At 44.8% G+C, this 27,575-nt stretch overlaps 1 pseudogene across 1 annotated transcript; it reads right to left on the bottom strand.

Annotated features, from left to right (window-relative positions):
* Positions 1 to 22,398: 22,398 nt before the first annotated feature.
* Positions 22,399 to 23,400, bottom strand: LOC308416543 (glyceraldehyde-3-phosphate dehydrogenase-like; annotated as a pseudogene). The gene has a single exon. The product of its transcript is annotated as a glyceraldehyde-3-phosphate dehydrogenase-like (transcript).
* Positions 23,401 to 27,575: the final 4,175 nt, after the last annotated feature.

Raw genomic sequence — 27,575 nt, 5'->3', positions numbered from 1 at the left:
TGAGCTAGAAGTTTTAAGAAACCATCAACAAAGTGTAATGAGCCCAGGCCATTTGTTTGTAAAGCACGGTCACTGAACCCCAACACTGGCTAGCTAATTGGTCCTGAGAGACAGATACAAAGCTGAGAAATTCAGGCATCATTCCCAGGCCTTCTCTTCCACATCCTCACTTTGACTCAGTGACTGCTTTGCCTTCTAGTCTATGTGGTGGAGGGCTTAGCAATATGTTCCACTGGGCCTGGAAGACTCTTAAACCCACGTGGAAGAAAGTTGCTGCCAACTGAACCAGAGTCCCCTGAGTGTGGACAAGACAAGGTGGCTATAAATAATCATAAGGGTGTGAAGACAGTCTCTCCCCTGGGGCTCTCCTTGCAAAAGGTTGATGGAAATTGATGAGGCTACAGGGATGTGCCAATCCTTCTGCTCTCAGAACAGGTGTGGTTATTTACAGAAATGTCACTTTCTCGGCCTCCCCTTCTCATATCTGCCAGAGGCTGGAGACCAGATAATAGCAATTTACTATAGCCCTAGGGCATAAGGCAATGAGCCACCTGTGTGCCCCACTGCCTACCAAGCATGCGCAGTGCCCTGCTCTGACTCAGTGTTGCAGAGAAAGAGAGGGGTGAAAGCAGAGAATCAGTCAAGTAGCCTTCATGCATCCATATCAGAAAGCACAACACTAGGTCAGGATGAGCTACTGTGAGCTCCCTCCTCCCTCCTTTGCAAGTCCACAGTAAGGAAGTAAATGGACCCTTGGGTTCAGTCAGAAAACAGATTCTGACCCAAAGGGATTGTCTCTTAATCAAGCAATAACTAAGTGTGTGTTCACGATAGGCGGTCTGTTAACCAGTGAATCTCGGAGTCCAAATGTGTCCACATCTGTGGAATGGAGCTAGGCTATATCATTTGGCAAACACAAAAAGGATTTTAAAAGAGTAACTGAAGATTGGGCTGTGAGAGGCCATCATTAATACGATCATTTTCACATCAGTGCAGCCCCCAGAGCAGATGTGACCGTCCCTATGAGAACCACTATAGAGTGCTCCTTGGTGCTCATGACAATGGCTTGCTAGTTCTCGGCTGCACCCGAAGGCGAGAGCCAAATCCAAACACAATGCACACATCTGAATTCTCAGGGTAGTCAACTGAGAGTGAAGGTCATCCTGATAGAACAAGGTTGTTCCTGTACAAAACAACAATAATAACCAAAAAAAGTCTCAGCAGAGAATAAAACATTTTAGGGAACAGGGATAGAACCACCTCTCAAGGTTACACCCGCCAGTTGGGGGCCTCTGCTCAGAGTTATCAAACCGCAACTATACTGAAGGGAAACCGCCCAGCTCCTCGGTTGCTAAGGGTGACTAGAAAAGACACACTAAAAACTAAAATTAGATCTTCCACACAACCCAGCTATACCACTCCCAAAGACTCCAGGTCAACATACCACAGGGATACCAGCACATCATATGTCACCGAAGTGCTGTTTATGACATGCAGCCAACAGCAGAGGCTGAATAGAGACACCCCCCATACATGATGGACTGACATTAAGTCATTTGCAAAAAAAACAACACAGCTAGAGATGATTGGATTAAAACAGTCTCAGAAAGACAAACGATGCATGCTTTCTCCCATTTGTGGCTCTTGGGTTCAGCAGATACATAGAATCACACAGGTATCCACGACATGAAAGTAGACGAAGAAAGAATAGAAATAGAAGGGGAGAAAGGGGGTGGAGGGGGTGGGGATGGAGAGGAGGGAGGTCTGGGATATGTTCAATGTACAGTATACCCTTCTTGAAAATGGTGTATGTAACCTGGTATATAATTTAAGACACACCAAAGTCTCCCACTGCAGGAAGTCCTAAGTAAGGGAAACAGAGCCATGGGAAGGACAGGAGAGTGCACCACAGACATCTGAGTTAGAGGTGCCAGCCCTGTGGTGCTGTCCCACAAAGCCTCTCCCACAGTGGCTCTGCTGGATGCTGTCCTTCTCTCTGCTCCTCCATGGGAATCCCCTCCTTGTCCCATCAAACAAGGTGCTTGGCCCGTAAATGGCAGAGTCCAGACTAGAAACCAGGTGGGTCTACTTCAACAGCACCGTAACACCCTCTCTGTCTGTAATTGGTTCCCATGGCAAGGGCTCAGCTCCTCGGGGATCTAGTTAGAGTCAATGGCCACAGGTGCAAAAGGAACGCCATCTTATCCCCGATAATCAGCATAGCCTTCAGCCACCTGGCACCTCTGCCTTTCCACAGCTCAAGCTTGCTCTCAGAGAAAAAAACCTTAAAGCCAGCCTCTATAAAAAGAATGTTAGGCCAGAGGGACCTGGGAAGTTCCAGTCTCCAGGAGGAGGGGAGTCATCACCTTCCCTCTGAAGACCCTTACAAGCAGGAATTGGTTTGGAATACTTTCAGACCAGCAACATGGGTTCATTTTTAGGAGATTTTTTTTAGAAAAGGGTCCATTCATTTGGTTCTGTATAAGGAAGAAGTAAAGCCCTGCTTTTCACAATAATAATGAAACAATATTTATAAGCACTATTTTCATGGAGGTGATTTGGTCTTTGCTGAGTGATTTGTATACATTATCTGAGATGTGCACAGCACGAGCTTCTTTATTTCCATTTTACAAGCAAGAGGCTGAGACTTCCCTACATCACTAGCCACGGCCCCACAATGGCTGTGTGAGCTCCAGGCCATGCTTTCTAGAATCTATGCAACAGCTTTTATAACATTCCTTTTTCTTGGATTGAAAAAAAAAAAACACACAGCATACATATATGTGAAATATTATTCAACACTTAAAAAGAATGGAGTTCTGGGGCCATTAGTTAAGTGATTATCTCCCAAGCATAAGAATATAAGGTCAGGGCTGGAGAGATGGCTTCCTGGTTAAGAGCATTGGCTGCTCTCCAGCAGGACCCATGCTCAATTCCCAGCACACACATGCCGGCTTCCAAATGTCACAGAGGAACCCACCACCCTTTTCCGGTCTCTGTGGTCACTGCATGCATGTGCTATGAAGACATACTAGATACAGGAAAAACACCCATAACACATAAAATAAAAGTATTAAAAGAAAACATTATTGTGGATCTCCAGCACCAACACAAACCAGGCATAGTGGCATGTATCTGCAATCCCAGAGCTATGGAGACAGCAATTAAGGAAGATGGCCAGTGTGGGCCTCTGCCCCATTCCAGTCCCCGCACACTGACACACACACACACACAAACACACACACACACACACACACACACACACACACATCCTGTCAGGGGTAAAGGGATGGTGCATAAATAAATATATATATACACACACACACAGATAGACAGACAGACATATAGATAGATAGACAGACAGACAGACAGACAGACAGATAGATAGATAGATAGATAGGTAGATAGATACAGATACAGATGTCACATCTATAAAAGGAAGGCAGGAAGGCATTAAGTTCTAACTCATGCCCTAGATTCTAAATTTCTAAATTTACATTTAGAACTCTAAAATTTAAAAATCCCACTTAATGAAATATCCAGAAGACTCATGCTCAGTGGTGCAGAGTGGAATGTAAGTTCCCAGGGGTGGTGGTAAGGGGAGGGTGGGACTGCTACCTCATGGAATGACTTCTATTAGAGAAATAAGAAAGGTTTGGAAATTAATCGTGGTGATGTCCCCACAGCACTATGGATCTTGTTAAGGCCACTGAACTGTGCCTTTAAAATGGGCTGAAATCCCAGATGTTTTAAGCTGTATGTGTATTTTCCACAATAAAATACTCAAGTCTATTTTCCACTAACATTAGCCAAACTTTATTTCTAAGGCTTAGAACTAAGAACCCGACTGATTCACTGTAGAAACTATGTTCAAGGCTACATGGTCATGACTACCCTAATTATCCTGAAAATACAAAAGGCAAGCAGCTGAAGCAAGCAGTTTACTAGGTGGAGAACAGAGTTCTCAGACTCTCTAGCATAGATCCTCAAAGAGCAAACATATGCAGGAGGCTGAATTCCAGTCGCATTCAAGAGAAAAGTTCACATCAACGTCTTTCCTTTCCATGTTATTGTTAGGTTTTCTATTTGTGTGAATGTGTGCACACATGTGAAAGAACATTTGTCCTCTATCATTGCCTGTCTTTTCCCTTTAAGGCAGGGTCTCCCAAAGAACCAAAGGCTTGCTGTCAGCTAAGCTAAAGTCAGTCAGATGTTCACACCTCTGTCCACTTGGAGCCAGGGTTACAGGTCTTGGCAGGGACTCCTGGATTGTTCTGTGGGTTCTGAGATCAAAACTCCACTCCTTATGCTTGCAGCACAGGTACTCTCAACCCCTGACCCACCATTCCATTTTAAATAGAAAAAAAAGCCAGAAATAAACTGATTGTAGCTTTTCTAGCCTGGTAACAGTCAAATCAGTAAGAAATCCATCCATTGGCCACACCAAGAAGCTACAGTGTTACTGAGTTTGATAATATAAAAATGATTCTGTGGTCAGGAGAATATAATAGAGCTGACAGCTCTTAGGTCTAGAATAGAAACCAGAGACTATCACCCCAACAAGTTGTCATTTACTGAAAACTGTGTCCTTGGTGCTAGACTACTGTACTGGCTGGTTTTGGGTCAACTCGACACAGCTGGAATTATCACAGAGAAAGGAGCGCCAGTTGAGGAAATTCCTCCATGAGATCCAGTTTTAAGGCATTTTCCCAACTAGTGATCAAGGGGGCGGGCCCAGTCCATTGTGGGTGCTGCCATCCTTGGACTGGTAGACCTGGGTTCTATAAGAAAGCAAGCTGAGCAAGCCAGGGGAAGCAAGCCAGTAAGTAACATCCCTCCACGGCCTCTGCATCAGCTTCTGCTTCCTGACCTGCTTGAGTTCCAATCCTGACTCCCTTTGGTGATGAACAGAGATATGGAAGAGTAAGCTGAATAAACCCTTTCCTACCCAACTTGCTTCTTGGTCATGATGTTTGTTCAGGAATAGAAACCACAACTAAGACAACTACTGTTAGTATCTCTAAGTGTTCTTCCTTCCTAGAACCCCAGCCAAGCTTAAAAGTCATACTCCACCAGCCTCTTATCTCCTATCATATGTTTATCAAGTGTCTGTTTAATATTGACCATGTTACAGAATCTGTAGGTGATGAAGGGGACACAACCTTCCCATGCCTGACCCTTTGGAGCTAACATCCCTATGGAGTTCAATGGTCCTCCACAGCCTGTTCTCCTTATCTGCCAATAGCAAAGAGCTTTAGACAAACACAACTGACCATGACACCCTACCAACACCAGTGCTGGAAAGCCCTGCCCTCATCTCTCAAAGATGAAATTCAAAATCTCAACCTTGCTCACAATACTCTTCAAATCTGTACTCACTCCTTTTGGCTGTTCCCAACAACCACCTGTTACGGTGCACACACAAGGCCACCAGTAGGAAGTGGCAGCAAAGCACTGGGAGCCTCTGGAGCTGGTAGGCAAGAGGATCAGCAGGTGTGCCCAGCCCCCAGCCTCTTGGCATCCTGCAGAGGTATGCTCAAGCTGCAGCATAGCATGTCTACTGTGCCACTGTCCCCTTATGGGTCTCCATTTGTAGGAATCAATATGGACAAAGGAAGAATAGACATGAGGGACTGTAGCATCCAAGGCTCTTGCTGAAGTACCACCTATGCACAAATGCCAGGAGATAAGAACCCCCTGATACCTGGACACCTAGGAGCCCCACTAGGCATGAGCTGAACTCAGGCACAGCTAACTTGGGCCGAGGAGGAGAGGAGCATTCCAAGGTCCCATGGGAACTATAGCCTCATCTGAGAGCACAGAACATCCTCCCTAGTTACCCCTGTTGCCTGGTAACCCAAAGCAGACCCCAGTGCCATTCACCAGTCAGTTTATAATCCAGCTATAACCCCTCACGGCTGCAACTCCGGCCTCGCTCAGCTTGTCCAGCACTCTGACCCTCACTGACTGCAGGTCTGCAATTCCTAGTTACTTAAACAATGTCTCACCGACTCTCAAGAAAATTCTCTCCAGCTTCTGGTGAGCATCTGCCCTCCGTCACATCAGTGTGTCTGCCCAGACCTGTGACCACCTATGACCACCTTGTTCCCACATACCTTTGCACACACTGCTGAACTTTGCTTGTTGCTATTTCTTACATGCCATACCCCAGCTGAACAAGGAGTTCCTTGAGAACATAGGAACCATGTCTTGCTCATCTCTTGGAAGAGATGGGGTCCTGATATGTTGACCACGCTGGTCTCACACTTTTGCATCCATCTGCCAGCTGGGAGTACAGATGTATGCCACACTTGACCAGTTCTCATCTCATGAGGCCAGGTTTTACCACTACTTTGCACATACTAGGCAAGTGTCCTGACGCTGATCCACAGCCCAGCTTCCAGACTTTGTCTCTACAAACTTTTCTTTTCTATTATTCATTCATATACTTTATTTATATGGATTTCTTGTCTGTGTGTGTCTCTGCACACCTGAAGAGAGTATGAGATCCCATAGGATTACAGTTATGATGGATGTGAGCTGCCATCTTGTGTTGAATCTTGAACCCAAGACCCCAAAGAGCAGCCAGTGCTCTTAATCACTAATCGACCTCTCTACATTGCTACTCTTAGCATACAGCCTGACAGGCGGCAGGAAACCAGGGAATCTTCAGAAAGACATTAAAGTGAAAACAAGCATTTTCCTATCATGCAGCCTTAGCCCATGATGTTCCTTCAGCCAAGGAAAGCCTTTCCCATCATTCTAATGACTGACTCCTTCTACAGAAGCAACTTAAAATTTACCTTCCTCATCCAATGTAAAAGGTTGAGTTTTCCTAGGGTACCTTGCTCATAATTCATAATTTTATATTCATAGTATCTATCTTCTCTATTTGATTGTGAATTCCATGATGTATATAATTATATAGATAGATATATATTTCACATTATTCACGAAGAAAAATAAACAAAGAAAGAAAAGGAATGGAGAAAGGAAGGAAATAGAAGGAAGATGGGAAGGTGGGAGGAGGAGGAAGGGATGAAGAGAAAGATAAAACAAAAATGGAGAGTGGGAAGAAGGGGAAAGTGGAGGAGGAAGCAAGGGTCAGCAAGGGTCTGGGCCCTCGGATATATCAGCCACTCCTAGCCCCTCCCCCCAAGACAAGCACCCAATAGTGTCTGTTCACATCCAGAGACAGCAGAAAACTGGGCTAAGTAAAGCCTCCAGCTGTTTCCAGACGAAGACATTCACTTCTGCTCTGCCAACCCGCCTCGGAGACTCTTAGCACATCACAAACCTCTCATTTTAGTTTTCTCAATGGAAACTGAATGTCATGGGCTGCTTGAGAGAGTGCCACCCAACTCACCACACCATGCGATTTTTCTGCCTATGGAATCATCTTGGGGGAAATCATTTACTACTCATAGGCAGAGGATCTGCTTCTTGCCAGCCACAGCCACTCACCTGCAGAGAAGACACTGGGTGGGAAAGCAGCTGGTCCTGAAGCTCTTCCTTAAAAGGAAGCACATGAGGTCTTGTGTGTGACTATTCACCCTGATGCTCTCTCACACCCAGTCCCGCAGACATAGGTCTTCCACCTTACTGCACACTTGTCTACACTACTCCCAGGAAGCCGATGGGACCGAGTGGGCAGAGCTGACTTGTCAGGAAGAGATCAACGGACTAAGAGTAGAATGTCCACCTAGCCGGAACTTTGCATCCCCTATTCTTCCTCTAGCTGTCCTACCCTATAGACGACCTTGGCCAAGACCTTGCCTGTGACAGCCTCCCAGCCAGATGAAAAATGGACTTGGGGTCTGTCAGCTGACCCAGAGTACAGGCCTCTCGGTTTCAGAATAAACACATTTGAGGAGAAAGGTGTCATGAATCTGTCCGCAGCAAGCTCTGATGGAGGGTTTTGTTCGTGCTGTGATGTCTTCCAGCCCACAAACTTTTATCTCATTCCTTCTCTGCACCCGTCACCGGGCGAACAGCAGGCAATTTTTAAAAATGAATAAGGGTGCACCTGTCTCCGTGAGCATCATGACCATGTGAGGAGAGCTGACTGGGAAGGGACCAAAGAAAGGATGGAAGTGTGACAATGGGAGGTTTCAGTGAGATTCCTGAACCAAGGTGGGGGTGGGGAGAGCTGAGTCGGCCGGGGAGAGACTGGAGGAGTCTGGAAGAAGAGTCTCTGCGAACAGCAGAGGCCAGTCAATGAAGACAAGGGATAACGGCAAATGGGAAAATGCATATGGAGAAATCCACAAGCTACACAGAGCTGAGTGTGTGGGGAAGGGCGCCATGGCAAGTGTTACTTCCATGTTCAGAATGTCGCTGGCACTACTGGTGTGTGCATTCATTCACTCACTCACTCATTCATTCATTCTCTTAATTCTCAAAGCAACCTGATCCACTCAGGTGACGACCACCCCCATTCTAGAGATGAGAAAACAGAATCTCGGGGAGCGTGGGTGACTGCCTACAGAAGAGCTGAGGGTCCTTTGCTTTCTGAAGATGGAAATCATGAGCCAGCAAATAGCAGCTCACTTCCTTTTGGAACTCCCCCGGCTTGTGGGGTTAAGCTTTCAAAATCACACACTTAGAGCTCTAGGCCCGAGAGTCACTGTCTATGACTCCATGTCCTGAAAGTCAGACGCTTACTGCCCTAAACCTTTAAAGCTGAAAGCCAATAGATACCAAAGTCTTGAGAAACCAAGTGTTCAAGCCAGAGGCTCCAAGTGTCTGAGGTTCAGGACCTGGTGGCCAGTGTCACAGCTCAAGAGTTTCAGCTGTCGGGGCCCTCAGCACTGGGAGATCTGGGATTCTCTCAAATGGCTGAGTCTGTAGTTTTTCCGCTCAGATCTTCTCCAGCTTCCTGCTTTTGATGTCTGGGTTCTTTGCAGCCCCTTAGTGCCCCTCCACCTCTCACCTTCTTAGCTCTTACAGACCTTCTCAGGCTCTTATTTCTACTCCTGGGAGTTCTCAGGGACACTCTGGCCACTTTCTAGCTGCTGATGGAGCCTAGTAGTCCGGGTCACTCACCAGCGGCCTGCTAACTGAAGGTGATACCTGGGCCTAGTAGTATTACCAGTCCACCCAACTCTAGCCACAATAATCTTCCAAGAAAGCACAGCATGGGAGACACTTTTTCCAGGGCCTAGTGTTTAGCACAAAGGGGCCTTAGAACACAGGAGGGAAGCCTCCAGACTGATCTAAGGAGACAAAGACAAGAAAGGGGTGGGGCATGCTTCTGCACAGCTTCTGAGTCTAGACTAAGTTCTTTTTTTCTAATTAAAAAAATATATATACATATATATATGGTTTTTTTTTACAGTCCAATAGTTATCTTCTTCCTGATCCACCCTCCAACAGTTCATTCCATTCCTCCTTGCTCCCCACCTCATTTTCAAGAGCATATCCCCACCCCACACTGCACCTAACCCCACCCTGCCAGACATTCCCACTCCCTGGGGCCTCAAGTCTCTCAAAGGTTGGGTGCACTTTCTCTCACTGAGGCCAAACCAAGCAGTCCTCTGCTGTATGTGTTGGGGGCCTTGTACCAGCTAGTATATGCTGCCTGGTTGGTGGCTCGGTGTTTAAGAGGCTTCTGGGGCTTAGGTTAGTCAAGACTGCTGGTCTTCCTATGGGCTGTCCTCTGAGAGGCCCAACCAGCAGTTGACTGAGACAGATGCAGTTACTTACACCCAACCAATGGACTGAAGTCAGGACCCCTGCGATTGAATTAGGAAAAGGCTGGAAGAAGTTGAGGAGGAGGGCGACCCTGTAGGAAGACTAAGATTTTCATATGCATAGTCTCCAGGTTGCTGATTACAGACTTTTCAAAGAAACTCTGGGAAAGTGCTCTCTACCGTGGCTGAGGGAAAAGCACAGGAGAGATCATCTAGGGAGCACCACAATTTGTCTTTGCTGAAACGGAGTCTCCTAGAGCCAGTACAACCTGTTTAAAGCAGTATAACTGCTACAGGCTTTAGAAGACATTGTGTTAGTGGCAGGTGTGGTTACAATTGTCCTCATAACTGAACCAAAGTTTCCAGGGAATGTCTCTGAAATGTTCAACAAACCAGGTATCATTCATAACAGTCTGGTCAACTTCCACACTCAGTCACAAAAGCTATCCTCCGCTGGCAAAACCATACCTCTGTTAGAGCATGAAGCAAATCATAATCACTGCTGTACACAGTCCAAAGCAGCCTCACAACTCCACTCTTGGGAATAAAATGAAAGCACATTCTGCAAAGTGCTCTGCCCTTCCCATGGGGTAAATGGAAGTTCATCTTACAGAGGACTGACTCCACTGAGGTTGAACATTCTCTCTCTTGGCCTCTCTTCCCTGACATGTAGATGTGACCTCTTTTACAAGTCAAGACACAGCCTCATGTGGTGTGCCTAAGCCACTGGATAGTTGCAACCCTTAGCAGATTTGGGCTGGGAGATACAACTTAACAGACTTAAAGGGAATAAGGGGACTGAGACAGCTCTCCCTAGCCTGGTGGGTTCTCTTGGAACATTTATCAGAGTGTTACAAAGAAATGAGCTCTGTGTGTCTGTCTTCTGCCTTGCAGTTGAGTGCCTTAAACATGAGCACTCACTTACTGGAAATGACATCACGGCTCTGAGTGGAGACCGACACAGCATGAGTCCTGCTCATGAATGTGGCTGAGTATAGGGAAGCTCTGGTGGGCTCTGATATTGTGACTAAAATTCCTACAACTGGTTGACAGATGAAGCTGTCAATCACCAGTCCCTACATTCGTTTCCTTCTCGTTGCTGCAACAAAATGCATGATTAAAATAATTTAAGGAAGGAAGGGCTTTTACTGGTGCACATCAAGGGCACAGTCCAGTAGGCTGTGAAGTCATGGCGGCAGGAGTGTGAGGTGCTGCTCACGTCTCATCTGCAGTTAGACCGCAGAGGAAGGAGAATGCTGACACTCAGCTCTTTCTTCATAATCATTTGGTCCAGGACTCCAGCCCCTAGGATGCTGCTGCCCACATTTAGGTGGGTCTTCCCACCTCTGTTAACCCATTCTGGAAACTCCTTCACAGACATGCCCAACAGTTTGTCTCCAACTGATTCTAGATGCTGTCAAGTTGACAATCACTATCAACCACCACAGTCACTATCCTCTCCCAAACGCAGAATGTCAGGCTCCATTCTCCTCATGCAGTGGAGGATGAACGAATAACTCTCAGGAGAAAGAGGAAATCCTGTTTGGACGTTGAAATATTCTGCCATGATTAGTTGCTTAACAACGGCAACAACAAGCGACGTGGACCTTAGCAGGCAGCTCAATTTTGGCAACTAAAACTTTAGTGAGGATCTTCTAGCACTTGATTCATTAATAGTCACATCTGCTCTGTGAATTAAATGTCCTCATTAACCAAATACTAGTGAGAAGCCCTGGGGACTAAAAAGGGGAATGACCTGCCCAATGTCATGTGTCACTCACTAGAAAGATGGTGAGTAGAGGCCTTTCTTCCCATGGCCATGATCCTCGTCCAGTTTACTCTGCAGTAGTCTCAGCAGAGAGACTAAACTCTTCTTAATTCCAATCAATAAAATACAGAGCATTGAAGAAGGCCTGTGTTTCCTACGTCAGGACCTCCAGGCTCTCCCGGTCCCAAATGGGAAACTGGCAGGGCTATGAGCCCCTGACCATCTAAAATCCCAGACTTTCTAAAGACCTAAAAATGTGTGTGATTGTCTAAATTGAAATCGATATGTTGCTTGGTTGGAAGACTGTGCAATTGTTGTTGAAGCCGGTGTATTATGCTCTAAATGTTTAATCTGGCAGAGGCCATAAAAGACAAGTTCCAGGCCATTTGAAGCTTATATTGTGAACAAGATGGTTGGGAGGCAGCTAAAAGAGGAAAAAAAATGATTGTGGCTCAGCATGTGTCATAGATAGAGCTTATGTGACGGTGATACAATACAGAGGCTCTGCAGAGCTGGGTGACAGCCTCCTCTGTGCATGGGGGGAAGCAGTGCTCACAGAAAGATGGTGGGATCTTTCTGTCTGCAGAGGCTCCCTAGGACTTCTAGAAAAACATTGTAATGTGTAAGGCAGATACAGGGACTGTGGCAGACCAGAAAGCCTAGTCTTTTCCTCCTGATGCTTTGAGAGGAGCATTTATCTTAGACTACAGGCAAGATTTAATGTGTTATTTACCAAAAGGACAGGTCCTCCCAGCCAAAACCTGAAGTTGGCCATAAACATCTAGTTGTAGCAAGGACCCCCACCTCCACCAGCTGATGGGTTGGCTTTGGGGCTTGGCTCAGGTTAAAGTTTCAGGAGATCAAGAAGTAGCTCTCAGTTTCCCTATCAGGAAGTAGCTCTCAGTTTCCCAATGTGGTCCTTCCTAACTTTCCTGCTAGCCTTCATGTCAGTTGCTTAATGCCTTAGAGGGATAGGAGTACTGGTCTACCACCCTTACGGTGATAATTAAATGAGATACTTGGCTGTGAGTAGAAAGTGTCCCATCAATGATATCTATTAGTGACAAGGCTCTATATGTGCAAAATAGCACAAAACACCAGTGACAATGTTTCAGTGCCAGAACAGATCACACCAGCTTTCTCCTTTCTATGCCACAGGCAATGGGTACATTCTTAGCAGTAAAGTCACCTGGTATCTCTCAAGAGTATGGCTTTGGAGGTTTCAGAGAACAATAGAATTTGAGCCTTGAACAAGCTCTCTGAAGTGTGCCAGGGCTTATCAGATTGAAGTCTCTTTCTGGAAATATCCTCAGAGCACAAGAACAATTACGGGTTATGTTTCCATCACACACTAGGCCTAGGGCTGCTTTTTTCAAGCTCAGCCATGTTGATCTTCACAACCTTGTGAATGAGCACATGGCACAGAGAGAGTAGAAATCCGACCACAGTCACACAGCAGCCTCGGGAGGATGCAGAGAGCACGGTTTCCCCAACTTCAGATTCTAAATTCAGTGCTCACTCCACTAAACCACAGCTGTGCTTTATTTATAGACACATAACTATGATTGCAAAGGAAATATTTAGCTTCCTTAAGAAAGCCAGCAGTCTTTTAGGAGTCTGTAAAATTACCTTGCTCTAACACATCTGTAAAGAGACTTACTGCATTAATTACAAATGTTGTTACCTGCCCACTGAACCATGAGCAAATGTGGAAGATCAGTTCTTGGGAGGCTGCATGGTGCCAACTGTTTGCAGACTTGCCTCTGCACCAAGAGACAACACTGTGTGGGCATAAGGTAAGGGGATGGGAACCTGCATCTGGAGACAGAGAAAGGGGTTTTGGTCCTGGTTTCTTCAACAATCAGTCCTGCATACATAGGCCAGCTACTTAGAATCACTGAATCTCAAGACCCTCAGGAAAAGCAACACTTCATCCTGGAACAGGAAGCAGAAAGACTGTGAGAACTAGGGGATGGAGAAGATTTCTGTATGCTTTCTTTTGAACAGGAATGGTTGGTGTACCTACAACTCACACTAGCTATGGCTACCTGCACAAGACCAAAGCAGCCATAGTTCCTTAATAGGAAGGGAGGTGACCTACAAAGTCTACCCATCACAGATGAACTATTAACACCTAACTAACTGCTAGAGGAAGGGAGAATCATTCTTCCTTGAGAGTGTGGCCACTGGTAATTTTTCCATGCTTTAGTGGGTGCCCCCACACTCATGCTTATATGAGCGGAACTAATTGAGCTTAGTGGTTTATGAAGTTAGGAGGAGAAGGCATTGGGGAGATACAGAGGAAACAGGAGGTGTGAACAGTAGTATATATGATCACATATCGTTGTGTCCATGTATAAAATTCTCAAAATCTAAACAAGCAGGTCTTAAGAGTAATTTCAGGATTCTTGGAGAGGACTAAATGAGATAATATATGTCTGTTATCACAGTGCCTGGCAATCACAGCAGGATGCAGTGTGAAGTTCCCACTACTCCCAGTGAAATCACACTGCTTCCTCCAACTATTCTCCAATTTGAATGTGTCACCATTCAAATGAGCACATGTCACTATGGTGCATAGGCAAGTCCACATTAAAGGTTCCAACCTACGGTGGCAACTGACAGAGAAAGGTGTCTGTGAGCAAGAGCAGTAACTCTAGCATTGTTCCCAGTACCCAATGGGAAGTGTAATGGTCCCAACGGAAATTGCTAAATTGTAATTTATCTCTCAGATCTAGGAAGAGCCACATACTAAGTGTTTCGGATCTGCAGGTCACCTGTTTGCTTTCACAATGACTTACCCCCACCACTGTGTCTAGCAATGAGCCACAGGTAACACATAAAAGAGCAGCTGTGGTCCAAGCCTCAGGCACAGGTGTCAGTAGAGGGCAGTGTGCAAGTCTGGGTCCTATACAACCAGTGACAAAAGCACCAGTAGATCTGTGTGATTTCAGCCAGAAAAAGGGGCTCAGGATCCTGTAAACTGTAAGAGATTAAACAAAACAAGAAAAGTTAGGGCAAGTGCATAAGCAAGCAGTTAGGCATGCTCATCTCTCCTCTTGCTGCTACAACCAAGCTCCCCCCAGAGCATCTCAAGGAAGGAAAGCCATAGCAGGGAAGGTATGACAGCAAGAGCAGGAAGCTGGCTGGTCACCTGAGGCCCATTCCCAATTGCAGGCCTGAGTCTGCTTTCGCCCTCAGGGTATCCAGGCATTGTATACTGGGCTGAACTAGAAAGGATGAGCCTTAGCTGGGGGAGTGGGTAACATAGGATCTCGCTGACATGACGTGGGAGAAATAACCTTCTTCAGAGATGGTTTTCTGTGAAATGGTTCTTTTATTGGAGCTAATGGGAGCTCTATAAACCTGGGGGGAATAGAAAGGGATTTTAGGGGTCAGTGAACATCACTGGCTGGGGCCAAGGTGCTGGGAATGTTTCATGTGCCTGGGGAGAAATTCCAGGTGATTGCTGGGCATGTCCCTATAGGGAGAGAGGAAGTTTAAACTGTAATTTGGCCGCCAGGCTATGTGGCTACCTCAGGTGTGGCAGACGTGAGAGCGATCCTGCTTGCATGAGCTGGGACATGCAGACCCAGAGCAAGGAGGAAATAGTCTTATTTGTGCCAGTCTCGGGTTGAGATTTTTCATAACTTGGACACATCACGACCTCACTTCTGCTCTGGACTGGCCCCACACACAGCAATCCACTTCCTCCAGCAAGGTTCCGCCTCATAAGAGTTCCATCATCTGGCGACCATATGCATAAGCAAAGGTCAGTTCACACTCGAACCGCAATAAGAAAATACCGTTGGCAGCAAATATCCTCCACGGGGTCATTTGTTGAGCTCTTATCCCCCAGATGGAGCTATTATTTAGGGAGGCCATGAAACCTTTAAGAGGCGGGATCTATCTGAAAGAGGTGGGTCATGGTTGTGGACATTGAGGAGTAGAGCCCAGTTCAACTTCCAGCCTGGCCTCTGCTTCCTGGTTCTCTGAGACTTAGGCAAACTGTCCCACACTTCCACCACAACAACCATGGACCACTCCTGCTGCCAACCCACGTGCCTGCCATGACAGACTGCACCCTCAAGGGTGAGCTCAGACACGAGGCACTCTCGTGGCTACACCCTGGAGGTGAACTCTTCCTCTGTTGCTTTGTGTCTCTCAGGCATGTGATGGCAGCAGCGGGAAAAGCAACGGATCTGAAGAGAAGACCAAAGTGACAGCTTGTAAAATTTCTCAAAGGCCACTGACAAGGGTTTACAGGTGCAAACAGAACAAAAGGATCCCATTTTCACCCCTCAACTCTGCAAAAATAAACACTGATGAAATCATGTGGTGGTGGTTTGTAGTGAGAAAAACTCTGCCCCCAACTCTACTGGGAGAAAAAAAGCACAAATGAGGACAGCCACCTTCAAGGAGCCTTTGCCATGGCCTATTAAAACTGTAAAAGCACCTACCCTACGACCTGGCATTTCCTCGTCCCTATGGCCACCCAGGGAACTACTTTCACAAGCACAGGAGAAGCCTGGGTAAGAAAGCTAATTGAAGCGTTATAATAGCAAGAAATTGAAAATGACCCAAAGGTCTGCCAATAATAGAACAGGAAAATATAATACAGCTCAGTGCAATTCAGCAACTGCGAGGTCTACGGCATCGCTGTGTTCTGGAGTGCGGATAGATCTCAGAGATGCAATGCCAAGAATCAGAATAATCCTCAGAGCATAATACCACTGTGTGAGAGGGCGGACTCTAACTGAAATGATGGAGCACTGTCAGTGCAGACCCCTGTGTATGGCATCTGTACAAAGATACTCCAAGTAAGACCCAAAGCAGGGAAATGCACTCAGACAGCGGTGAGATGTACATACATACACATACACATATGTATATATATGTATATGAGACAGACAACCAGGATTAATGGTGGTGGTCAACAGACATTTTCACTTTAGTTAGATGAATCGGTATGTTATTTTATATTTAAAATAATGTTCATTGTACAAATTACAAAAGTATGTATGATGTCATCGCTTGGCATTTGCATTGATGTTTATGTCGTATATGAGCATATCTCGAAGAGAAAATGCAAAATAGTTAATAAGATCACATTGTTGCATGCTATAATTCAGGGCTAGGAAAAATACATTCTCTTCTAGAAAAATACTTTTAATTATTTTTTGTGTGTACCTGAATGTGTGTGTGTGTGTGTGTGTGTGTTAAAGAGAGTATGAAAGTAAGAATGAATGAATAAATGAATGAATGAATGGATGGATGAATGAATGAATGAATGAATGAATGAATGAATGGGCATTTGTGTGCAGGTACCCACACAGGCCATAAGAGGGCATCAGATCGCCTAGTTACAAAGAACCATGCAGTTGTGCGCTGCCAATCACAGGTCCTGAAATCTGGTCCACTGCAAGAACGGCAAGTGTTCTTAATCCCTGAGGCCTCTCTCCATCCCCATAATAAAATCCCTTCCTGTGAGAAGGCAGGTATTAGGCCATTCTAGAGTTAGATTGCCAGGTCCAGCCCCAGCCCCTGTACTGCAGCCACACGGTAATGAGGAACAACTTCAGGTTTATCGTCTGAAACCAGGATAATATTATCTAATGTAGCGGTGTGTTTGGGATCTATTATTCCACTCCATCTCCATGGTAGTCCTGTGAAACAACACCACACCATCATTTAAGAGATGCAGAAACTGAGGTACAGACAACCTGTGTGTCTTGCCCAAGGCCACAATGCTGGGAAGTCTAGTGGGGACAGCAGTGTTTGGTCATAATCACTGTCCTATCTGCAAGCTGACTTCATTTTATACACTATGCTTAACTACAGATGCATATGTGACATGAAAACAGAGGGGTGATGTAAGAAAATGAGGAGAAATGGTGAGGGGGAGACAAGAGGGCACTGGGGAGGATAAGATCAGAGGGCATCAGGGAGCTTAAGGAAAATGTCACCGTGAAACCGTTACTTAGTTCAATAAGTACACACTAAAGTTAGTATATACATGACTCTCCTAACTCTTGACTCTTACTAACTTGTATACATACACACATTTATATACATACACACACATATATATGTATATATGCTTAAAACAGTAAAAATACATTTGTTACCATCATTGATGTCAGAAGTCCGAAACCAAGAGGCTGACAGGCAGCTCAGGGGCCAGAAGCTCCAATGGCCTCCATTTCCTCTCCTCCAGCTTCCAAGGCTGCCAAGCTTCTTGTTCTTTGTGCTTTTCTCCATCTTCCAGCCTCGAGTTGGGTCACCGTCTCGGTTTTTCTGACTTGTATTCCTTCTGTGTCCCTCTTGTCGTGCACTCGCAGGTCCATGAGAGCTGCTCAAACTCGCCAGGCTGACCTGCTGCTCTGCCTCCCCAATTGTGTCTGTAATGTTCCTTTTGCTACATAAGATGACATGGTCCCAGTCCCATGCATGCACACACACACACACACACACACACACACACACACACACACACACATGTACACACACACATGTACACATACACCCATGTACACACACACATGTACACACACACATGTACACACACACATGTACACACACACACACATGTACACACACACCCATGCACACACACCCATGTACACACACACACATGTACACACACACACATGTACACACACTCCCACATACACACACACACACACACACACACATACGCACATGCACACACACATGTGCACACGCACACATAATTGGTTTGGGACAGAATGACACCTCAATGATGCCCCTCACACACTGTGGATGACACAAACAGAATCACAGAGAATGGTGGGGCCCATGTCGAACACGGTCCCCAGACTAGGTCTGTTAAATGAGCACCTCTTTGCCCAGGTTTGGCAGTGGCTCCTGAAATGGCTCTACTCTACCCGACCTAAGCTCTAAATCTTCTGCTTCAAGAAAAATGGGAGCCTTGTGGCTTCCTTAAGAAATCCAGGCATCTGGCGTTCGGCTGTAAGGGTCTCCATGATGCCACTAAGTTGATTCTGTTTCTTCTTGGAAGCACTCCCCACACGATTGCACACATTTTAATTTCCAATCAGCCTTGCTTTGTCAAGGTAACTGCAGTGCTATAGAGGGACGAGTCTCCCTGGCTGCCGTGCCAACCCCGGGTTACCTTCTGGCTGAACTCATCTCAAGAGGCCAGCTACAGTTCTGGGCTCTCCTCCACCACCACCTGCCCTCCCACACTGCCTCACCTAGCCTGAGCTCCCTGCCATGTGTGAGCCTATCTGGAGCCCCGTTGGCTTTGACTTTACAATCCAGTCACACCTGTAAAGGACTAATGTTTTCATGGTGAACCTCTGGTTCATTGTTCCAGCAGAGTGGGGCCATGTAAAGGTAAGGCTAGTACCAGTGGCCTGAAGGAAGACCAGGAACTAGAGAAGCCAAATTCTCTGCATCCTTTCTGCTGCCAATTGGTCAAGAGAAAGGCAGGTGACCCTCTGAAAGTGCCATATCAGGAGGCAGCCTTAGACACAAAGAACCTCCCTGTCACATCTGCTACATCACAAGCAGGCCCCTACTTGCCAGGCCTCCTTATGAAGCCCGTTTCTCAGGAGAACTAAAGGTACAGGGCAGCGCTTTGGGAGTTGTCCTTGGCAGAGTCCCACAAGGCTGTTGTTCCTCCTGGCTCTCTTCCAACCAAGTCTTTTCCCAACATCTCTAGATACACAGAAGCCAGGGGATGTGCTAACCACACCTCTCCTGAGCCTTTAAGGTAAACACAAGGCTGTGAACTGCTGTGGTGTTTGACTTGATGTTTGTACCTTTAAGAGATCCAAGACAAGGAGATCTGTTGTGATGTTCCTGCCACAGGACCAAAAAGAGACACATAACTAGGTTGAGAGAGCCTCTCTGCCCATCACTCCCACCTCTGCGCCTTTCTTCTCTTACTATGAAAGCTCTTTAGGCACTGAAACCCCCAAGATGGAGCTGGGTGGCAATAGCCTCCCCCATTTTCTCAAGATTGCCATGTCTTGAGTAAACCTGGTCCTAACAACTCTCCCCTCCTGAATGCCGGCCTTCAGGAGGCTGGTGGTCACTGACGCTCACGTACCGTCTCACCATCACACACATTACTATGCTGACCACGACGCTTCCTTGCAGCCTAAAGAACCTACATTTTTTTTCTTTTTTAAATGGCATATATTAATTGTAAAAAAATAATTAGCTGTAGTATGACATCTCACACATGAGGACAATGTACATTGATCAAACTCACATCCCCAAACCCGTCTCCTGTCCACCCTTCTCCACCCTGTGACCTCTTCAGCTTCCCAGATAATTCCCCTTCTACTTCTATGCCCATCTCTTTAATCTAGAGAAATGCCAACGTCTTACTGAGGTGCCCTGGTAATGTGTGTAAAAGAAAAACTCTCATCTAGCCCATAATCTTTCCAACAAAGATTATAAATGAAAAAATTATAGCACTGAAAATGTCCAGGGTTGGTCAGAAATGTGACTGTTGAAATGTGTTTTTTTTATTTTTTTTTATTCCTACACAAATCTTCAGAAGAAAATGGGTGCTGAAAGAGACAGGGTGTATGTTCTGTCTGGAGTTAATTTAGAATTCCTGTCTGATCAGACACAGTATACCTCTTCACCATAAATGGTGTGACTAAGGCCTTTCCCTTCTTCATTTTACTGTGATTTATAACCATCAAGCTTTCATAAAACCGAAGCCACAGCAGCACAGCAGGAAGAAGTAGCTAGGCACGGTGGTGCACACCGCTAGTCCCAACCCACTGGGCAAGGAGGACTGGGAATGTGAAGTCGGCCTGGGCTATGAAGCTAGAACTTGTCTCATAAAAGAAAAGGAAGGAGAGAAAACAAGAAAGAAGAGTTTGTGAGGGTAGAGGAGGGGAGAGAACTAGAAAGCAGGGAAGGAGAGGAAATGAGTTATTGAGAAAGAAGAATAGTAAGGTGAGAATAGGGAAAATGGGGATACAGGTCAAAGGACACAAAATTGCAGGTGTGTATGATGACTAACTCTTTAGATCTAGTGAACAGCGTGAAAAATAAAGTTAATGGTTCAATAGCACTCCTTTAACCATGGGATAAATTTCCGGTGGGAACTATGGATAGAACAAAACTCTATGTTTGTGTATGTGTATGTGTTTCTGTATGTGTTTGTGTATGTGTTTGTGTATGTGTTTGTTTTTGTATTTGTGTATGTGTATGTGTTTGTGTATGTGTTTGTTTTTGTATTTCTGTATGTGTATGTGTTTGTGTATGTGTTTGTGTATATATTTGTGTATGTATTTGTGGTTTTTTTATGTGTTTGTGTTTTTATTTGTGTATGTATGTGTTTGTGTATGTGTATGTGTTTGTGTTTGTGTTTGTGTATATATTTGTGTATATGTTTGTGTATGTATTTGTGTATGTGTATGAGTTTGTGTATGTGTATGTGTATGTGTTTGTGTATGTGTATGTGTTTGTGTTTGTGTCTGTGTTTGTATTTGTATTTGTGTATATGTTTGTGTCTGTGTTTGTATTTGTATTTGTGTATATGATTGTGTATGTGTTTGTATATGCGTGTTTGTGTTTGTGTATGTGTATGGGTTTGTGTATGTGTACATGTTTGTGTATGTGTATGTGTGTGTGTTTGTGTTTGTGTATGTATTTATGTATGTGTATTTGTTTGTGTATGTGTATATGTATGTGTTTGTGTATGTGTTTGTGTTTGTGTATGTGTTTGTATTTGTATTTGTGTATGTGTTTGTGTTTGTGTATATGTTTGTGTATGTGTTTGTATATGCGTGTTTGTGTTTGTGTATGTGTTTGTGTATGAGTATGTGTATGGGTTTGTGTTTGTGTATATATTTGTGTATGTGTTTGGTTTGTGTATGTGTATATTATTGTGTATGTATTTGTGTTTGTGTATGTTTATGTATGTGTTTGTTTTTTTGTATATGTTTGTGTATGTGTTTGTATATGTGTTTTGTGTTTGTGTATGTATTTGTGTATGTGTATGGGTTTGTGTATGTGTACATGTTTGTGTATGTGTATGTGTTTGTGTTTGTGTATATGTTTGTGTATGTATTTGTGTATGTGTATGTGTTTGTGTATGTGTATATGTATGTGTTTATGTATGTGTATGTGTTTGTGTATGTGTATGTGTTTGTGTTTGTATATGTGTTGGTATATGTGTTCATGTTTTTATGTGTTTGTGTATATGTTTGTGTATGTGTTTGTGTATATGTTTGTGTATGTGTATGTGTGTGTGTGTGTGTGTGTGTGTGTTTGAGTATGTGTATGTGTGTGCATGGACCTGCTATAGTACTACCACAAAGAACCAGAGTTAATCTGCCCTTTGGTGTTAGGCCTCAGTGACTCCTTTCTCTTAATAAATAAGTAAGGATGACTTTAATGCAAGCACTAGGATAGTTCAGCAGTTGATCTGATGATTGTGAAACCCACTGAGTGGCTAATGGGAGGGTAGCATATACAGTGGGATTACACTGGACCAAGGCGTGATTCCCATCAGGATGGAACGGCACAGTGGGCCTTCACTCTCACTACTCAGACGCCATACAATCTAAGAATCATGAGTTATTTTTTGGAATTTTCCTCCTACTATTTTTTTATCTTTGCTCGCTATAGCTAACTGAACTCATAGAAAGCTAAAATGGTAGTTGAAGGGAGGCCTATGACACTATACTCTATTAAAGATTTTTTTATTTTCTTTTTTGGGGGAAGGGGTGAAGCAGAACTTTATTGATGGATTCAAGAGAGTAGGGAGGGCTCCCTAAGCCCCTATTATTATGGGGGTCTGGGTGGAAATTGTGAGTGAGATGCTCAGTGTTGGGACCCAAGTTGAGATGGGACTTCTCAACAACTGAGGACCTCTCTCTTGCTCTCAGTGTCCTTGCTGGGGGTTGGGTGGTCCAGGGTTTCTTACTCCTTGGAGGCCATGTAGACTGTGAGGTCCACCATCCTGTTGCTGTAGCCATATTCATTGTCATACCAGGAAATGAGCTTCACAAAGTTGTCATTGAGAGCAATGCCAGCCCCCACATCAAAGGAAGAGTGGGAGTTACTGTTGAAGTTGCAGGAGACAACCTGGTCCTCAGTGTAGCCCAGGATGCCCTTTAGTGGGCCCTCAGCTGCTGCTTCACCACCTTCTTGATGTCATCATACTTGTCAGGCTTCTCCAGACGGCATGTCAGATCCACAACAGATACATTGGGGGTAGGAACATGGAAGACCATGCCAGTGAGTTTCCCATTTACCTCTGAGATGACCTTGCCCACAGTCTTGGTAGCATCAGTGGATGCAGGGATGATGTTCTGGGCTGCCATGCCCATCACACCACAGCTTTCCAGAGGGGCCATCCACAGTCTTCAGAGTGGTGGTGATGGCATGGACTGTGGTCATGAGCCCTTCCATGATGCCAAAGTTGTCATGGATGACCTTAGCCAGGGGGGCTAAGCAGTTGGTGGTGCAGGATGCATTGCTGACAATCTTGAGAGAGTTGTCTCATTTCGCATGGTTCACATTCATCACAAACATGGGGGCATCGGCCGAAGGGGCAGAGATAATAACTCTTTTGACCTCACCCTTCAAGTGAGCCCCGGCCTTCTCCATGGCGGTGAAGACACCAGTAGACTCCACAACATACTCAGCACCAGCATCACCCCATTTGATGTTAGCGGGATCTCGCCCCTGGAAGATGGTGATGGGCTTCCCATTGATGACAAGTTTCCCATTCTCAGCCTTGACTGTGCCATTGAATTTGCCATGGGTAGAGTCATACTGGAACATGTAGACCACGTAGTTGAGGTCAATAAAGGAGTTGTTGATGGCAACAATATCCACTTTGCCAGATCCTGAGCAGAAGGCAACCCTGATAACCAGGCAACCAATACGGCCAAATCCATTCACACCGACCTTCACCATCTTTTCTAAGGGACAGGGCTGGCGCTGCATGAGAAGATGTGGCTGTCTGTGGACCAGGGAGGGGCAGAGAGCCAGGGATTCCTTTTCTAAAACAGTATGTGTTAGTTACTGCTATCAAACAGAAAAAGGAGTAACCATGTGACCTGATATACTTTCTTGACTACACAAAATCTTTCACTGTCTAAATGCATATAAAATGCCATGCTATAACACAAATACATAAAAATTTAAAAGAAAATGACATCTGAAGACCTGTTACCAATACTGATCCTGTATTTTGTGTCAGATTCTGTATCTAGAACTTCCTATAAGACAGATGTGGCTCTCCATTGTGAATGATGAAACACATTCCGAAACCTTACACAAATGACCTGGGTCACACAGAAAATTAAGCGGGCATTGGCACTCATGATCTATCTCTATTTCCCCTGATGGTTTTGTATCATTCCCCTTTCTCCAGCACACTGAAGCAGGATAAACTTTCAAACAGTCACAAAGAAGAGTGTTGGATGTGCCCATAAAACCTGTAGTATAAAAGATTATGGCAAATAAAGTTAGGTTTAGTTAATCATAAAACTGAGCTTCAGTTCTCATAACACTTAACTGAACTTTTATGGGGACATTACTCAAGTGAGAGAATCCAAACTTGTAAGCATATTCTTGGAATTTGGCCACAGAAACCAGGTCAAGATTTCATCTTTTCCCCCAAATGCCAAGAGGTCCTTAATACTCCCTATAAATCTCTTTCTCATTTTCCACCCTCTCTACCCATAAATGGTGACATTCCAACTGTGCCTCTCAGTGAGCTCTGACCATCCAAGGCAGCTGGAGGCTCCACAGGGGACAATGATTAAGATTTGTCATAGTCCATGACTGAGCAGTGTCATCCCCAGGAGATGCCCAGAAGTAGGAAAAGCAGGTTTATCAGTAATGGTTCTCCCACTGCCTCCTCAGGACTTCAATATCAAATTATCAACATAGCAAAGCACAGGCCTGCTCTCTTTTCTGCACTGCTATGCCTTAAAGCTTGTCTTGGAAAAGCTGCAATAACTGATGTATAGGGCACTATAAGATGCTGTCCTGTTTTTAGACAGGAGCTGGGGAGATGGTTGAGTCTGTAAACTACTTGCCTTGCACACAGAAGGACTTGAGTTTGATACCCCAGAGTGCACATTTGTGGGAAAAGCTAGGAATAGAGTGGTAGCTGATACTCATGATCCCAAGCTGGACAGGCTGGAACAGGCAAGTCCCTAAGGATTAGTGGCCAGCCAGCCTAGACAATTTGGGAGATTAGCAAAAGTCCAAAAAACAAACTACAAAGCTAAAAAGAAGTATTTTTTTTTTAATGGGACTGGAGAAATGATTTAGTGATTAGGAGTACTGAATGCTCTTGCAGAGAACCAAAGTTCAATTCCAAGCATCCACATGGTGGCTCACAACCATCTGTAACTCTAGTTCCAGGAGATAAGGCCCTTTGTTCTGACCTTCACAAGCACCAGCTATAAAAGTAGTATATATACCTGCATCCAGCAAAACATCTATACACATAAAATAAAATATAATAAATAAAATAATAAAAACATTTAAAAAATGAATAAATTAAAAATAATTTTAAAAAACACATTAAATGTGGACCCCTTAGAAGGATGACCTCTGGCCTTCACATTCATTCACACATGCATGCACACACACATACACATACATATACACATGGGCATGTGTATATGTGTGCGATAAAATGTGGAAACAAAAATAGTCCAGCAAGAGGCACTTCATCCCAAGACAGAAATTGTTAATTGACTATAGGTCAAGGTCTCTTAACCGCAGCATCACTGACATCAGGACAAGCTATTTCTTTAAAAACTACAAAACAAAGCCATCTGCATTCTCAGTACTGACCCTTATGCACACACTAGATTCTAGTCACTGTGAAGGCTTCACAGTAGTCCCCTCAACTTCCTAGAAGTCTGGATTACATGCTTCTGCGGTGTGTCCTCACTCTCACACACAGCATCATTGCCGTGTAGCTGATATTAACCTAAGTGATGTGCAGAGAATGTAGATGGTGCCCTGGTCCTGTCTATTCTCTGTGTTGTTTCCCCTACAACATCTTCCCGAAGCTGTGACCAGGCTTTTGCTGATGTAACTTGATAGCAGGTGCAATGACTAATTGCATTTATCAAATTGATTAGATTGAGAAGCACCCACAAGATTACGAGTGAAGCACACCAGGGTGTGTGTAATGGGTTCCTAGAAATAGCTGGATCACAAGGACTGCAGTGATGAAGTAGTCCCTGGTGTGTTCATGATATGCCATCACTACTGGGAGATGGAGAAGAGCAGAGGTAAGACCTACTTGGAGGAAGCAGATCTCCATGAGCACGTTCTGGGGAGATGCACCTTGCTTGACTTCTTACCATAGTCTTTCTCTGTTTCCTGGCCAACATGCTATAAGTGACTGTTCTTCCATACCCTCTCTACTAGGAAGGACTAACACCTCTGGAACTATGGCTCAAATCAATTTTTCCTTCTCTATGTTAACTCTCTTACAGCAGGCATCTACTGCCTCCCATGACATTACTGTACGTATCATAAGAACTGTGTCCCCAGTTGGTGGTGGTGGTGCATACCTTTAATTTTAGAAGTTGGGGAGCAGAGGCAAGCAGATCTTTGTGAGTTGAAAGACATTCTGGTCTACAGAGCTAGTTCCAGAGCAGCCAGGGCTACACAAAGAAATCTTGTCTCAAAACACATAGAAGAAGGATAAAAAGAAGAGGAGGAGGGTGAGGAGGGAGAAGAAGAGAAGGAGTAGAAGAAGGAAGGTGTGTTCCCAACCCAATCTCCAGTATGGCTTCTTGAAATCTCTTCTTAGCTCTGCTTGTATTCCTGGGTACAACTTTTAGACTGAGAGGTATATGTAAGCAATTTACAAAACAGGCTGATACCTCCCAGCTACCCAATCACTTTGGGTTCACAAATACTTGGCCTATCACCTTTCAATGAGTCAGGCATGGTGATAAAAGAACAATTAATCTTATAGGCTCATCTGCAATCTTGCTGTTTCCCCCTCCAACACACACACCTCAGCAAGTACTACACTATTGGGTTTCTATTACCTGGAATCTGTTCTTCAGATTCTGTTTCACAGCTCTGCACTGCCCAAGGGATGCCACATGACAGCAAATGCTACAGATTCCTGGGAAGTCTCAAAGGTTGATCCAAGCTTTGGGCATCTACACCATATTCTCAATACAGGCAAGCCAGAGAGAGGTTGGTGCCCACAGAGGGAGGATAGGGAAGGAAAAGCAGGGGCTCCCGAGCAAGCACATCTCTCATTCCCAGGGATAGTGCTGCTTCATTGGTTCCAGATGGCCCCTTGCTCTCCCTTCAGGCTTTCCAGTGCCTGCACCCTGGCCATTCTGCCATTGCTTACACTGCATCATAGAGAGCCACACCCTGTGTAAGAGGTGGCCATGAAAGATGGCTAAGGAAGCTTGTCTCTTTTCAGTAGTGCCCTATCTCCGTTCTCATTCCCTCTAAGTCATTACCCACACTCTGCTGTGGAATTTTTCTAGAACATTCTTCTGATGTTACTCCTCTGCATTAAGCCTTTAAAAAATTGTCTTATACCTTCAGAGAAAACACCAAACTCCCTTTTCAAATTCCTTTACACTGGTTTTGTTGTCCTCCTGGGTCATGATTGATTCCTTTCCCCAGGCATCCTGGGCATAGATACGACAGTAGAATTGCTACATCGTATACAAGACCCAGTTTTAGCTCCAAGGACTTTACTGTTTTTGTAAAGCCTACACTCATTCATATTTAGGGCAACTGTGTGAGATTCACCATTTCTTCGCATTCTTGCCAGCATTTTTTATTTCTTGGCTTGTGAGGGTTTGCTTGCTTGCTTGATTGTTTGTGGCAACCACTGTAATTGGGGTGAGATGCTGTCTCCTCATAGTTTTGATTTGCAGCCCCAAGAGGTGGAGTATGATAGCACTATTTTTTCATGTATTCATTGGGACTAGAATAGTCACTTTGCAACATCTGGAATCAGCTCTTCTGATCAAAATTGGTTACTATACACTGTCACAGGGATGCCAAGTGAGCAGTGTTTATTCTTAAACCCATGTTTTCATTTTATCTTATTTTATTTTGTGTGTATTTGTGTGGCA

Source organism: Micromys minutus (genome assembly GCF_963924665.1).
Source record: "Micromys minutus genome assembly, chromosome: 2".
NCBI lineage: Eukaryota > Metazoa > Chordata > Mammalia > Rodentia > Muridae > Micromys > Micromys minutus.
This window is presented reverse-complemented; position numbering and strand designations above follow the sequence as displayed.